This window comes from Rhinolophus ferrumequinum, chromosome 3 (assembly GCF_004115265.2).
Source record: "Rhinolophus ferrumequinum isolate MPI-CBG mRhiFer1 chromosome 3, mRhiFer1_v1.p, whole genome shotgun sequence".
Lineage (NCBI taxonomy): Eukaryota > Metazoa > Chordata > Mammalia > Chiroptera > Rhinolophidae > Rhinolophus > Rhinolophus ferrumequinum.
Window position 1 is genome coordinate 97,226,929 of NC_046286.1, and position 12,139 is coordinate 97,239,067.

The window sequence follows — 12,139 nt, forward strand, 5'->3', positions numbered from 1 at the left end:
TCTGGAATCATCTGCAAGTAATTCTTATTTCTAAGTTAATGTTTTCTTGGTTAAATTGAAGACTTATTCTCTTATTATTTAAATTAAGAGGAGCTAGAAAATAGATCTGCTATTCTCCCATTCTACCCACTAGGTGGCACAGGGCCGACAAGCTTAAGTGGAAGCAAGAAGCCAAATTAAAGAAATGCACATGTTTGGTGGGTGGGAGAAAATATCCAAAATATATTTTGTTAGGCAAGAGGAAGAAGTCCTGAGATGTGTTGAATAAATAGGGAATGGGTTTCCAATAGGCTTTTATCTATAGATCAGTGACATACATTACATAAAATCCTATCCGGAGCAGGAGAAACTCAGAAAAAAACATTCGGGACAAATCATGGAAAAGAGGTAAGACTGACCACTCAGCCTAGCCTGTGAGTCACGCTGCCCTGGGACACTCAGGTTCCCGGGTCAGTGCTTTTATTTTTAGAATCAAGATTGTGATGATTGCAATATTTGTTTCTTTTGTACAGTACATTTTTGCATCTATTGTTCTTTCCATCTGGTTTCCTCCAATAGGTTAGTAACTCTACCTGATGCCAAAGAAAGTCTTTGTGGAATATGGCATTTTTCCATTTTGTCTGTAGTGAAAGAAACAGAACATGAAACAAGGCCTTTTCACTCTAGCCTCCTGAAAGGTCCTACCATTTCCCCCTTATTTTTATTACTGCTGAGATAATGAACTGGAGAAGGGGGGGCTTCTGGTATCATTTCAGCAATAATCTGATAAACCCTCTAAATTAGTTACTTCTCATCTAATGATTTCATTGCATCTTCCCAAGGGGAGAAAGACACCATTTACTTTATATAATAGATGTAGGAAAAGGGGAAAAGGGGAAAAACTTTTTTTCTACTTTTTCCTTCAAATTAACGAGTCAGAAATCATGGTACTTTAATGGCAAAAGAGCGCAGGACTTGAGTCAAAAAGATCACTAGTTGTTAATTTTGTGACCTTGGCATATGAGTGTCTTCTGAGGCTGTCCTTTCCTGCCTGCCTCATGAAGTTGTGTGAGGAGATGCACAGTACAGGTGAGAGGCTAATTACAGGTGAGGCCACGTGGTTGTCAGACAGTCCTTACCAGTCTTAGTTATAGTCTGGAACTCTTCTTTCCATTTAGTTATACCTTCTCATTACCTATTTTTCTTTCCCCTAATTTTAGGCCGTAATTCCTACTATAGCATCTCCCTACACTCCTTTTTTCCTATTTAATTTCTTCACTTGACTGGCGAGCTTAGCATGTTTTTCATTATGTACCACGTACCCAAGCTTTAAAGATGAAATGTTGGTCTTTAAAACTATGTTTAAGCCCTTCACGATACCTTCCCATTTTAAGGGATGAATTCGTGAGGTTCATTTGGCAGTTTTCTAATCTTAATGTGTGTGCACCTTCTTGTTTGGTACCGAGAACCGAGCATTTGAGTTCTGGTTTGGGAACTCGATCTGCTGGAGAACCAGAGGACATTTCTTTCTCCGACTCCCTTTCCTGGGGATGCTGGGTACTTCTATCCTCATGCTACCCTCAAAGCAGCGTAGCCAGGCCCTGTCTCCAGCAACAAACTGTACCCAGTGGATTCAAAAACTCCTTTTTCCTCATTGTCTCCCAAACTGTTTCTGATTAGTTCATTCACTTATTCTTTTCTTTAGAATCCGCAAATAAGTGAGATCATATGGTACTTATCTTTCTCTGTCTGACTTATTTCACTTAACATAATGTTCTCTAGATCCATCCATGTTGTTGCAAGTGGTAAGATTTCTTTCTTCTTTATGGCTGCATAATACTCCATTGTATAAATGTACCACAGTTTCTTGGTCACGGGTTTGAAAATTAATCTGGGGAACGTAATTTGGTGGTTACCAGAAGGTAAAGGGGTTGGGGGGTGGGGGATGAGGGTGAGGGGGATCAGGTGTATGGTGATGGAGGGGGAGCTGACTCTGGGTGGTGAACACACAGTGTGATTTATGGATGATGTGATACAGAATTGCGCACCTGAAATCTATGTAATTTTGCTAACAATTGTCACCCCAATAAATTAAAAAAAAAAAAAAAAAGAAAACTCCTTTTTGTTTTTTTTTTAAGCTCCAAACAAAAGTTCCTTTTTAAAGAATTTTAGCAACTGACTCGTCGTAAGACATTAAGCTGGAAAGTAGTCGAGTCCTTCACTGCTCTTAGGTCCCGTGTGTGATGGTGGGTGGCCTGACTCTTCTTTGGAGGATATGTCTCATTGATGTAATTCTAAAACAATTTTAAACCCACAGATTAAGAACATGTGTTTCTTCATGTCACATGTGAAGAGAGACTTCAATTCATTCTGAAATCTATACTGAAGAATGTCTTAAAGCAAAACTGCAACTTTCCAGCTACGTTAACTATAAATTATATCGTGTCTGAGTACAGTGACCCAGAGAGTCAAACCAGAGGCCCTTCCCACCTCGAATTCTTCCTTTGACAAAGGCCTCGGCTGGCTTTTTCTTGTGCCGCAGAGAAGGTGGGTAGAGTAGGGCACTGATAAGGTGGAAAGATACGATTTTCCTTCTCTCTGTCTCAGAAGGTCAGGAATGTTCCTCAAAGGCGGATCTGTCAGCATGACCTTTGCTAACTCCTTCTTGAACCTCCTTATATTTTATCGGCTACCTCTTGGGACACAAGTTTCATATTTTCATTATCTACAGTATTGCAGTACTTCCTCTTTTTGTTCTAAAATTACATCTTTCAAGCTTCAAGGAGTGCCCTCTGCCTTTAGGATTTGGACCAATGGTTCCGTCGGCATTTTCTCCATTCAGTTCCACTTGATCTTGGGGGCTTTGATGGTATCTGCTCAGCCTTTGTCAAGACCGAGAAAGCTCATTTTGGTTCAGAAACTAGAAATGTTTCAAAGGAGCCTTCCTCCGTGAGCCAAACAGCTTTTGAGCCAGGGTGCAGTGGCGTTCATTGTGGAAAGGCAGGAACACATCATGGCGACCATTGAGAAAGGATTAAGCGTCATGGACAACATTAGTAGAAGTAAAAAAACAGACCCGATCCAAAACATATAACGTATACTCCAAAATAAGCCAGGCTCGCCCCTCTTAATGGATCACTGCAGGCATGCCAAGTTCTACAGCTAGTCCATTGTATACATATGGTAAAACTTATCATACCATTCAGCGTTTGCTGCAATATGATTTTAATTACGTACAGCTTGGGTATTGGAAGAAAGCACTGGAATTAAATAGAATGAAGTTAAACATAAGCCATTTTATAAATGGCCCCGGGTTAGGTTAGGATGTATGCAGATGGCTGCCGCGGACCCTGAGAGGAATGTGTGCTTTGGGGCCACTCTGGACATGGCACATGACTCATCGTAACTGGGGACCTAGTTGTTTATCTGGAGGGGGAGAGTTTACAGAAATGGTGATTGTGCTCCTTTGGAAGTTGAAACTTACGCTGATGCTTGCACCTGGTTACTTACATCCTTCCTGACCCCCTCACGGGGTTGTCTCTGGACGAGAAATTGCCCTCAGGGCAAACACTGTTCAACTTGACAGGCTGTGGGGTTGGATGTGGCAGATGGGTAGTTTGGGAACTTTTGTTTTTTCTAACCAGACTTTATGAGGCTGTGTTCCTCATTTCTCCCAAGTTAATTTTACATAAGGAATTTGAAAGTAGTGCTGTTTACTTCATTCAAGAAAAGAAACGGCAGGGGTAGGGGGGTGGGGGGTGGAGAAAAGAAAAGAAACAGGGAGCAAATTTTGTTTTGCGTGGGCCGTGGCTGTGCAGGCTCTGGGCTGTGCTTTTCTCAACCTTTAACAACATGCCTTTGGTTTTCTTCATGACTTACCAGAATACCTTTTACTCACTGAATATCTTTTGGGTAAGCCACTCGGAATTCCAGCTTTTTCTTTTGTGAAAGGAAGGGCTGATTTAACTGAAGTGTGCCTGAAGGCGTCAGGACTTAAAACCTGGCCAAACTGCAGGCCTTGCAGACAGGGCCGCTGTGACCTCCTAGAGTGAGTGTAATACGTGGAAATGACACCCGGTCGTCTGGAGCCTTTCCTATGATTGTATCAGACCTTTTCAAGGAAGGGCCAAGCCATAATCTGCGCCTTGGCCAAGGAGCTGGGGGTGCTAGGAAGTGAATGAGGGCTGGGTCAGGCATGGAAGCTTCTCCCCAAGTATCTATGGGAAAAGGCAGCAGTGACAGGATACCCTCAAGGTCATGGCAGCAGGAGGAGCTGTGGGATCCCAATTTTTGGGGTAGAAACCACACTTCCCGTCATCTTCCCACCAGCATCGCCTTTGGCCAGGGTCGGCGGTGCCAGTTTCCATCTTCCCTGCAACGCCTTGGCTTATCTGGATGGCGGCCACGGCGGTGGTAAATGTCCACGTCCATGTCACCCACCTCTCTTTGTGAGTGTTTGTGGGTATATATGTACAGATGTTAATCTGTAGGTATATACACTCTAGTCTATTTTTCTATTGTTTGGGTTTTGGCTCGCTAATTTTTCTTGGGAAAGTCACCGATTTTAACCTAGAGCGAGTTGTGGGCTAATTAATGAATTAAGTGCCTTCAGTCTGGGGGCCTGGTTTTCCCCCGCTGACCTTTAAGTTCCCATTCTACTCGGATGCCACCACCCCTTCAAACACAGGGGCTGCCCTTTATGTAGCACAAAGCGCAGACATTTAAACACAGGATTGCAGCGCGGTATAAGAATCTGATACAGCGAAGGTGAAACCCAAGAATAGGTAGCCCGAAAAAAAGAAGCAAATAATTACGCCTGAGAGTCTCCAGGCAGGCCTTCCATAAGTGGGTCTATTGGGCAGCGTTTAGAAGGATGCATAGAGGTTCTCTGGGCAGGACTGAGGAAGGGCATTCCAAATGCTGGAGATGAAGTAGAGATAGATAGATATGCGGGCATCAAAGAACCTGATGCGTTTTGGAGAGCAAAAAATTCAGCAGCCTTGGAATAGAGGGACAATGGGTACGTGGCAATGCGTGGATATGATACTGCTGCACCAGAGTGGGGCCAAACTGCAGTCACTGTGCTCAGCTGTGATTGTTTACTGACATTTCCATCTCCTGCCAAAGTGCTTGCACACTGAGATTTGGGACTGGGTTTTACTGAACTTCACTCTTCCTGAATCCTAAGAGGACCCAATGGATTTTCATTGAATGGATGCATGAGTGGATGTTGGTTGGTATTAGAAGTTATTTTAGCCCACACTGATGAGCTGATTGGACTATAAGCTGGTCATATGCCACAGTGACTTCTCTGAACTTTGTCTCTTGGGGAATATAGAGCCATGAAAGGTTCTAAAACAGAGGAGTGATCTAATCTCTCTGCCTTTGAGGAAGTAACTCTGGCTGTAATGTGACACATGGACTGCTTTGGGGGACACTGGATGTTGAAAGGCTGGTTAAAAAACTACAGTAATGGTCCAGAGGAGATATTAGAAGGCATGAGAGGGTAGAGACTTGAGAGAGATTCATAAGGTAGAATTAGAATCCTGCCCCAACTTTTGGTGACCAGTGGAATGGCGGGGGTGGGGGGGGAACAAAGATCACTGTTGACACTAATGAAACTAAGTCCGACTTTCAAGTAGGTTTATACTCACAGATTAAAAGGACAGGAGATCCTAACACTTGGGCACTAAATGTCATTAACTTATTGAGGTTGAATAATTCATCTTAGTGTATAAGAAAAGTTAACTAAGCAATAGGATTTACATGGACGTATGATAGAAGGAGCTGTTTATATAGAATATGTGCTGTACATGTTGCTTTTATAACATACATAATATGCAAATACACAAGTAAAGAGTATGTTCTGCCGTTATAAGTATAATCAGGGCTGCCACATGTGGTCTCACAGCTTGTACGCGGCACAACTCTAGAGGGCAGTACTAATAGCAATAGGTTACCCCATAAAGCTACTGTGTGTCCTTCTTATCCTTCAGCTCCACATATTTACAGGCTATGGTTTTAACAGCAAATGAAGGCGTTTAGCATGGGAATTTGATAGACCTGCAAGGTTTAATCCTCTGACAGGAGCCCTGCTATGGCCAGGTCATTACTGTTCGATGTGTGTTGGGTCAGGGATGCTGAAAACGCGAAAAGCTTTTTTTGTTTTTGTTTTTTCCTTTTACAGGGCGTGAGAGATTATGCTCTTATGCTCCCTTCTGACAGCAACGGGAAAATCCAGCTCTTTGTCGTGGGTTATGTTTTAAGGCTTCCTCGTGTGTCACGTGTCGTAGTACTCGGCGTTTCTGCGTCTTGTTCAAAGTGAGTAATGCAGGGTGAGTGACACGTGGATTCAGCCATTAGAAGGGACGGGCTCACAGAAGCGGATGAAGAAAACACAGCCCATGATAGTCTAGACTCACAACAGTCCTAGGTGGCCTTAAAATTTATGGGGATTTTGCTCGCACGCTTCAGAGACATACGTAGCTTCAAAATGTGACAGATCAGAATGTAGGTTTGGCTTGCTGTCAGCTGTGGCCTGGTGTGGCTGGGTTTCTAAACCATCACAGCATTTCTCAGTGGCCTGAGACTCGGCTCGGAGGATGCGGGGGCCTCTGCAGAATGTGACAAAGGAAAGCATCTTCTTACATGTCCCACTGCCAGGGGCTAATGGAAGGGAAAGGAGCCTTGTTGGTTTCCAAGCCGTGCAGACCACTGCGTTGTAGACAGTCTCCAGATACTCAGGCCCTGGGGACCCAGTTGCCAAACTGTGGTCTGGAATGGGGCCTGGGCAGAGAGCAGGTAGTGTACAAAGATCCGTGCTTCTCCACACTTATTCATCTAGTGGAAACATGTCAGGCTGCCTCCTCCAGGGCTGTGCATTTATTTTAAAGAATGTCGGAAAGGAAATATATCGCTTACCATCTTCCTCCCTCTTTGGGCGTGTTTGTTGTGATTGGAAACCACTCTGGCCCACATGGCTGTGGCTTTCCCTTCGCTCGGTATGCTCCTCTGTTAAACAGCCCTCTGTGCAAATAAACAGAAAAGGGTGAAGTATTTGATTCAGCTACAGAAAAAGGAGCAAAGTTAGGTTCTGGAGAACTGGAATGGCATAACCACGGCTTGTGTCCTCTGCAGTATGTTGTTTTTTTTTTTCCCCTCGACCGAGGAGTGAGGCCAGGAGATACAGTAGGGGCCTTTGCCAGTGCTGGCGGGGACCCAACCCCAGGGAGTCTACAGTAAGTGGGAGTGCCCGCCCTGGGTTGTTTAGTACAATCTACCTGGGGTTTATCTTGATTATTCCTGTTCGGGGAGGAAATTTTGATCTGCTCTGAACTTAAAACCTAAAAGCAAGAAACAGAGCTGAAGAACGTGTGCATTTTGGATAATCATACATTTTAAAATTTAATTCCAAAGTTCATAAAACCTCCATCTGTTGTGATAATAGATTTATTTGCCATCGAAACCATTCGGAACACATTCTTAGGCAGAAGGAGCCAGATACTACCTACGACCCCTCCGTGACAGACACAGCCCCGTCGCCTTCCCCGTCGCCCCTCAAAATCCAGCCTTTGGGAAGGCAAGTGAAGGGAACCGGGCTGTCATTGTCATTCCTGTTGTCCCACTGGACCTGGGAGTAACAACTGATCACTGTATTCTTAGTTCTCTGTTTCAAAGCCATGGTTTCTTTATGTAAATCTCTTTAGTTTAAAAGAAAAAAACAAACCCCATAGGTATGGAAAGCCACACAAATCGAGGGGAAGGCCCAGTGAATTCTGTAAGCAGACACCCCGTCTGTGTGCCCCCCCCACCAATCACAGCCCCTCTTCTCCCCTGAGCACCCCCTCCTTTGCACTTCCACCGCGATCACTTCCTGTGTTTAACTGTTAAGAGCTTTATCACCCAATTGTGTGTCTCTAGATTTGAAAGTTTAATCTCACTCATTTAAAAATATTTAATATAGGGGTGGCTGGTTAGCTCAGTCGGTTAGAGCGTGGTGCTGACAACACCAAGGTTGCCAGTTCGATCCCTGCATGGGCCACTGTGAGCTGTGCCCTCCTTAAAAAATAAAAAACAAAATAAAAAGTAAAAAAATAAAAATATTTAATGTATCTCTTAATAATTTTAAAAACTGTAGATACTCCCTCTACCGTTTATAATTTACCTATTAGATTTAACTTAAATACTTTAAGTTCTACTTAAGTATTTAAAGTACCAAAGACACACTCACTTTAGTTACTTTTCTTATGTTAGCTGTAGCTTTGAGACTTTTTTTTCCTGAAGGCAAAGTGGTAACACCTAATTTTAATTGAAACATGGTAAAACCTAAAAATAGATACAATTTAAAAAGCTAAGAAGTCAAAAAACCTTCTTTTGAATCTACCCTAGCAATAGAAAGGAGGAAGTCGTTTTGCTGACGTTGTTTGATACCATTGATATATATATATATATATATATATATATATACGCATTTATCCAAAAAAATGTATGCACATTTTAAGAAAGGAAAACTATTAAAATTGTAATAATATATACTGATAACAAAAGATGAATACAAGTCACATTTGACTTCTGCAATTACAAGAGGTGCTCAAAGTGGTTACCATCAGCGTCCAGACACTTCTGATTATGGCGAACTACTGCTTGAGCCACGCTGACCAGAGTGTCCACTTGTATACATTTTTTTGGCACCCCCTAATTTTTGTCTTAAAATTTATGTGGATTTTGCTCACACGCTTCAGAAAACAGCTTACGGCTCTGTAAGAAAAAGCAAATCAACAACCAAAATCACGAGCAAGTTTAGACGTTAAAACACAACGGTTCTGGTGTCCCAGAGTCTGATTTTCTATTCTGGTTCTGTCACTGTGTGATGCTGGGCAAATCATTAGCTTCTCTCCTCCTGCTTCTTTATTTGTATGATAAATAGGACCTATTTATTAATCAAATAAATTGACTTGAATCCTTGAATCTTTACTCAGGAACTTGAGAAAATACCTGCACACAGCAGTCTAGTGGCTTGCCACAAATCCTCACCCTCACATGTGGTGTCTAGGATATGTCTGAAGGCAGTTTTATTAAAAGAACAGAAATTTTAATCACGATTTTATGCTGGTGAGGGAGATTGCAGTAACCTGCCATCCCATAGGAGGTGCTACTCTGAAGATGAAGATCATTGAAAGGACCCCACGTCCATGTCCCTGTCTCCTGCCTTCCAGACTCCACAGGCTCTCCTGCACTCTTTCTTGACAGGGGGATGGTGGGGATTCATTCTAGACCTAGCCTGCGCTTACAGACCTTCCAGCAGCTCCTACAGTTCTAGAATTAGGGCTAGGTTTGGTTTCCATCTTCTTGAGGTTTAATCTCCTCTTCTCGAGCCTGAGCCTGGCTTCATCATGCAAACACAGAACTGGTGTCATTGTGCCTCTCGTGACTGCATAGCTGCCCACCCTCTTTCCAAGGCTACAGGAGAAGGGACCCCCACCGTTCCCCTCTCTAGTCCCTGCATTTCTTTCTTAAGCTGTTCCTAGCTCTGAGCATTAGAGGTGGGCATCCCACCATTAAGAGACCTCTTCTTGGTGAGAAAGCAAAATTGTCCCCAGCTCACTCTGCAGCTAGGTGCCAACTGGACGACACTCCTCCCGCTCTCATCATTTTGTATCAAGTTCTAATAGAGCCCTTGTTACTTTGTTCTATAACTCGAGAGCTGTCACACTTTTCTTCACCATGACCTACAGAAGGAAATATATTTTACATTGCAAACCAGCACACACACAGACGTATATATGATTGATACGGGTATATTGACCCATATCCACGTGAGTTGTCTTGCCTTCACTGCATGCACGCTGACGTTTTCCATTCTCTGCTATTCTGTTCTACTTTGTTTGTTCATTCATGTATTTGTCATGCTGATCAACACTCACCAAATTAATGTCATGACCTTCTCAGGAGGCACAGACTGCTTTTTGAACCACACAGGGCCCCTCCCCCATTCCTGCTTGACTGACCTCACTGTGGGCAGGAAGCGAAGTGTGTCCATTTCTCCTTTGATACTTGGCACCCACCTTGGTGCCTGGACGCAACAGATGCTCAGATTAATATGAGATGAACTGGAAAAGTCAGCCGGGTCTCCGTGCCCATGCCCGCCTGGTGGGCAGTTGTGAGAATGGGATGGGATCACGTGTTCAAAGCAGAGGCACCAGGCCTAGCGCCAACAGCTGCTCAGTGCACATACGTTTCTTTCGGGTGTTCCCAATCTGGCTCTCCCTTTAACTGACCATCTCACTGCACTGCAGTTTTTTTTTTTTTTTAGTATAATGAGAGGTTTGAACTCCACTAGCGTAAGGCCTCAGCCAGCTCCAGTTACTTTGGATTTTCCAAGATGCCATGGAGCCAGGGACACATTGCCCTTTCGAGACAGGCTGAAGTAGGGGAAGGTCATGGGGGCGAGTCCCTTTTGTGACACCCTGGTGGGACTCATTTCTCCATGGAAAGTGGAGATTTGAGCTGATTATTAGAATTTCTTTGCAAAAATGAGACTGACTTCCACATTTTAAAAGATTATAGAATATGTTTAAAGTCAACATGAAATTTAGAGTGTTTTATGAATCAAAAGTCTTCATGAGAGCTATTGTTTCTGAAAGAGCACTGGTGGGTGAACTGATTGCACCAGTAACTGGGCCGCTAGATTGTGGGTGGGGCCGCCTCTCCAGATCTCATTTCGTCATCTATGGACAGGAGACTCCCAGACGTCTCCAAAATCCTGTGATTCCCAAATATGAACTCAGAGTCCTTCGTTTTACATTTGCTGGAACATATTAACCTAAGAGGAGGTCACCTTCCAATGGAAATATATCTGAGCTGCAGAGTCTGAATCACAGAGAGTGCCTAAAACCTTTTCTCTCTGTAACTGCTTCTTGCGACTGTCACACAGAAACACTACGTGCAATGATGCTTGTGCTGACCTGAGAGCCAAAGTGAAGTCAGGTTCTGTGTATCAATTAAGCCTCAAAAGTGAAGCTTTTACATGAATCACCGCAGCAGATTGTTCTGAATTGTACATCAGCTTGTCCATGACATGTGAGCTTTGCATTTAACGGGGTGTGAATTGATAATTCACATGTGAGTAATTTCATGAGCCCACTTGTTGTTCTCTTCTAGGACAGAAGGACGCAGAAGATCCTGGAGCCTCTAAGTCTGGCAGAATCTGAAGTCTTTCCTTTTCAGCTGTCTGGATCGAATTCAAGGTCAGTCGTGCATTCCATGTGCTCGCAGCTGGTACCTGCACGTCTTCACAGGCTCTCTATGAGCAGGCTGTCCCGAGGTTAGCAGGCTAATAAAGAGCGCCTCACTCTATAACCACCTTGGCACTAAAGGCAAGAGTTTTTTTCAGATGTCTAGGGGAAGTGCGATGCTTGGTGTGGAGAGGTTGTCAGTGCAGTTTTCTGGCCCCCACTACACACTCAGAAGCTTTTCATTTGTTCTCCCTCACCACTGCCCCCTGCGGAGATTCGGATGGAAAAGAAAATCAGATAATAAGTGGTGCCATTTGAAAGGCTAAGCTCCTGCCAAAAGATTTCAAAAAGAACTCCCTTACCTTTGTTGTTTTCAAAATGAACGTATATTCAGCTTCCCTACAAGGCAGAGGCTGTCGCATCGGTGCTGGTATAGAGAAAAAAAGACATTGGTGTCAGAAACGGTCTTTTTCTAAATCAGTGTGTTCTCTGTTGCTCACGTCCTGTCCACCTACTACCGCTTTCCATGTAAAAGAGGATGCATGTCCGCTCTTGACCCTCCCGTGGGGATGCCACTGGATGGCTCCCCGTCTCCCTTGGGATGAAAACCCAGCCTCCCAGGCTGGCTTTCAAGGGCTCTGTGTCCCCTTCCTCAGCCTCCCTCCTCTGCCTCACCTCTTCAGTCCCCGTCCTCACCCTGGGACCCATCACGTGTTGGGTTCCTCTGTGTCTTTGCTTCTCCTGTTCTCTGTCCGGCGTGGTCGCCAGCCCCTTCTTGCCCTCTGTACCGTGGGAGACTCAGTCCCGCGCCCAGCCCTCCGAGCAGCCGTTCTGGGCCCGCTGTGCTGAGTGGCAGGCCTCCCCCACGTGCTCGCGGTCCCAGCACACACCTCTGTCCTACACGCACTGCATCGTCTCCATGTTGC

At 44.3% G+C, this 12,139-nt stretch overlaps 2 protein-coding genes and 1 non-coding gene across 3 annotated transcripts in view; all 3 read left to right on the plus strand.

Moving 5' to 3' along the window:
• The window catches only part of SCAF8 (SR-related CTD associated factor 8), a 193,540-nt gene that overhangs the window by 165,395 nt on the left and 16,006 nt on the right, over positions 1-12,139 (plus strand). The window contains exon 22 of the transcript XR_004421939.1: positions 11,140-11,225. The gene's annotated coding sequence lies outside the window, so the exon portion shown is untranslated. The remainder of the gene's footprint in view (positions 1-11,139; positions 11,226-12,139) is intronic.
• Positions 7,947-8,020, plus strand: TRNAV-GAC (transfer RNA valine (anticodon GAC)). Its single transcript has one exon. It is a non-coding gene; the product is annotated as a tRNA-Val (tRNA).
• The window catches only part of TIAM2 (TIAM Rac1 associated GEF 2), a 250,965-nt gene continuing 249,980 nt past the window's right edge, over positions 11,155-12,139 (plus strand). Inside the window, exon 1 of the mRNA XM_033096123.1 lies at positions 11,155-11,225. The gene's annotated coding sequence lies outside the window, so the exon portion shown is untranslated. The remainder of the gene's footprint in view (positions 11,226-12,139) is intronic.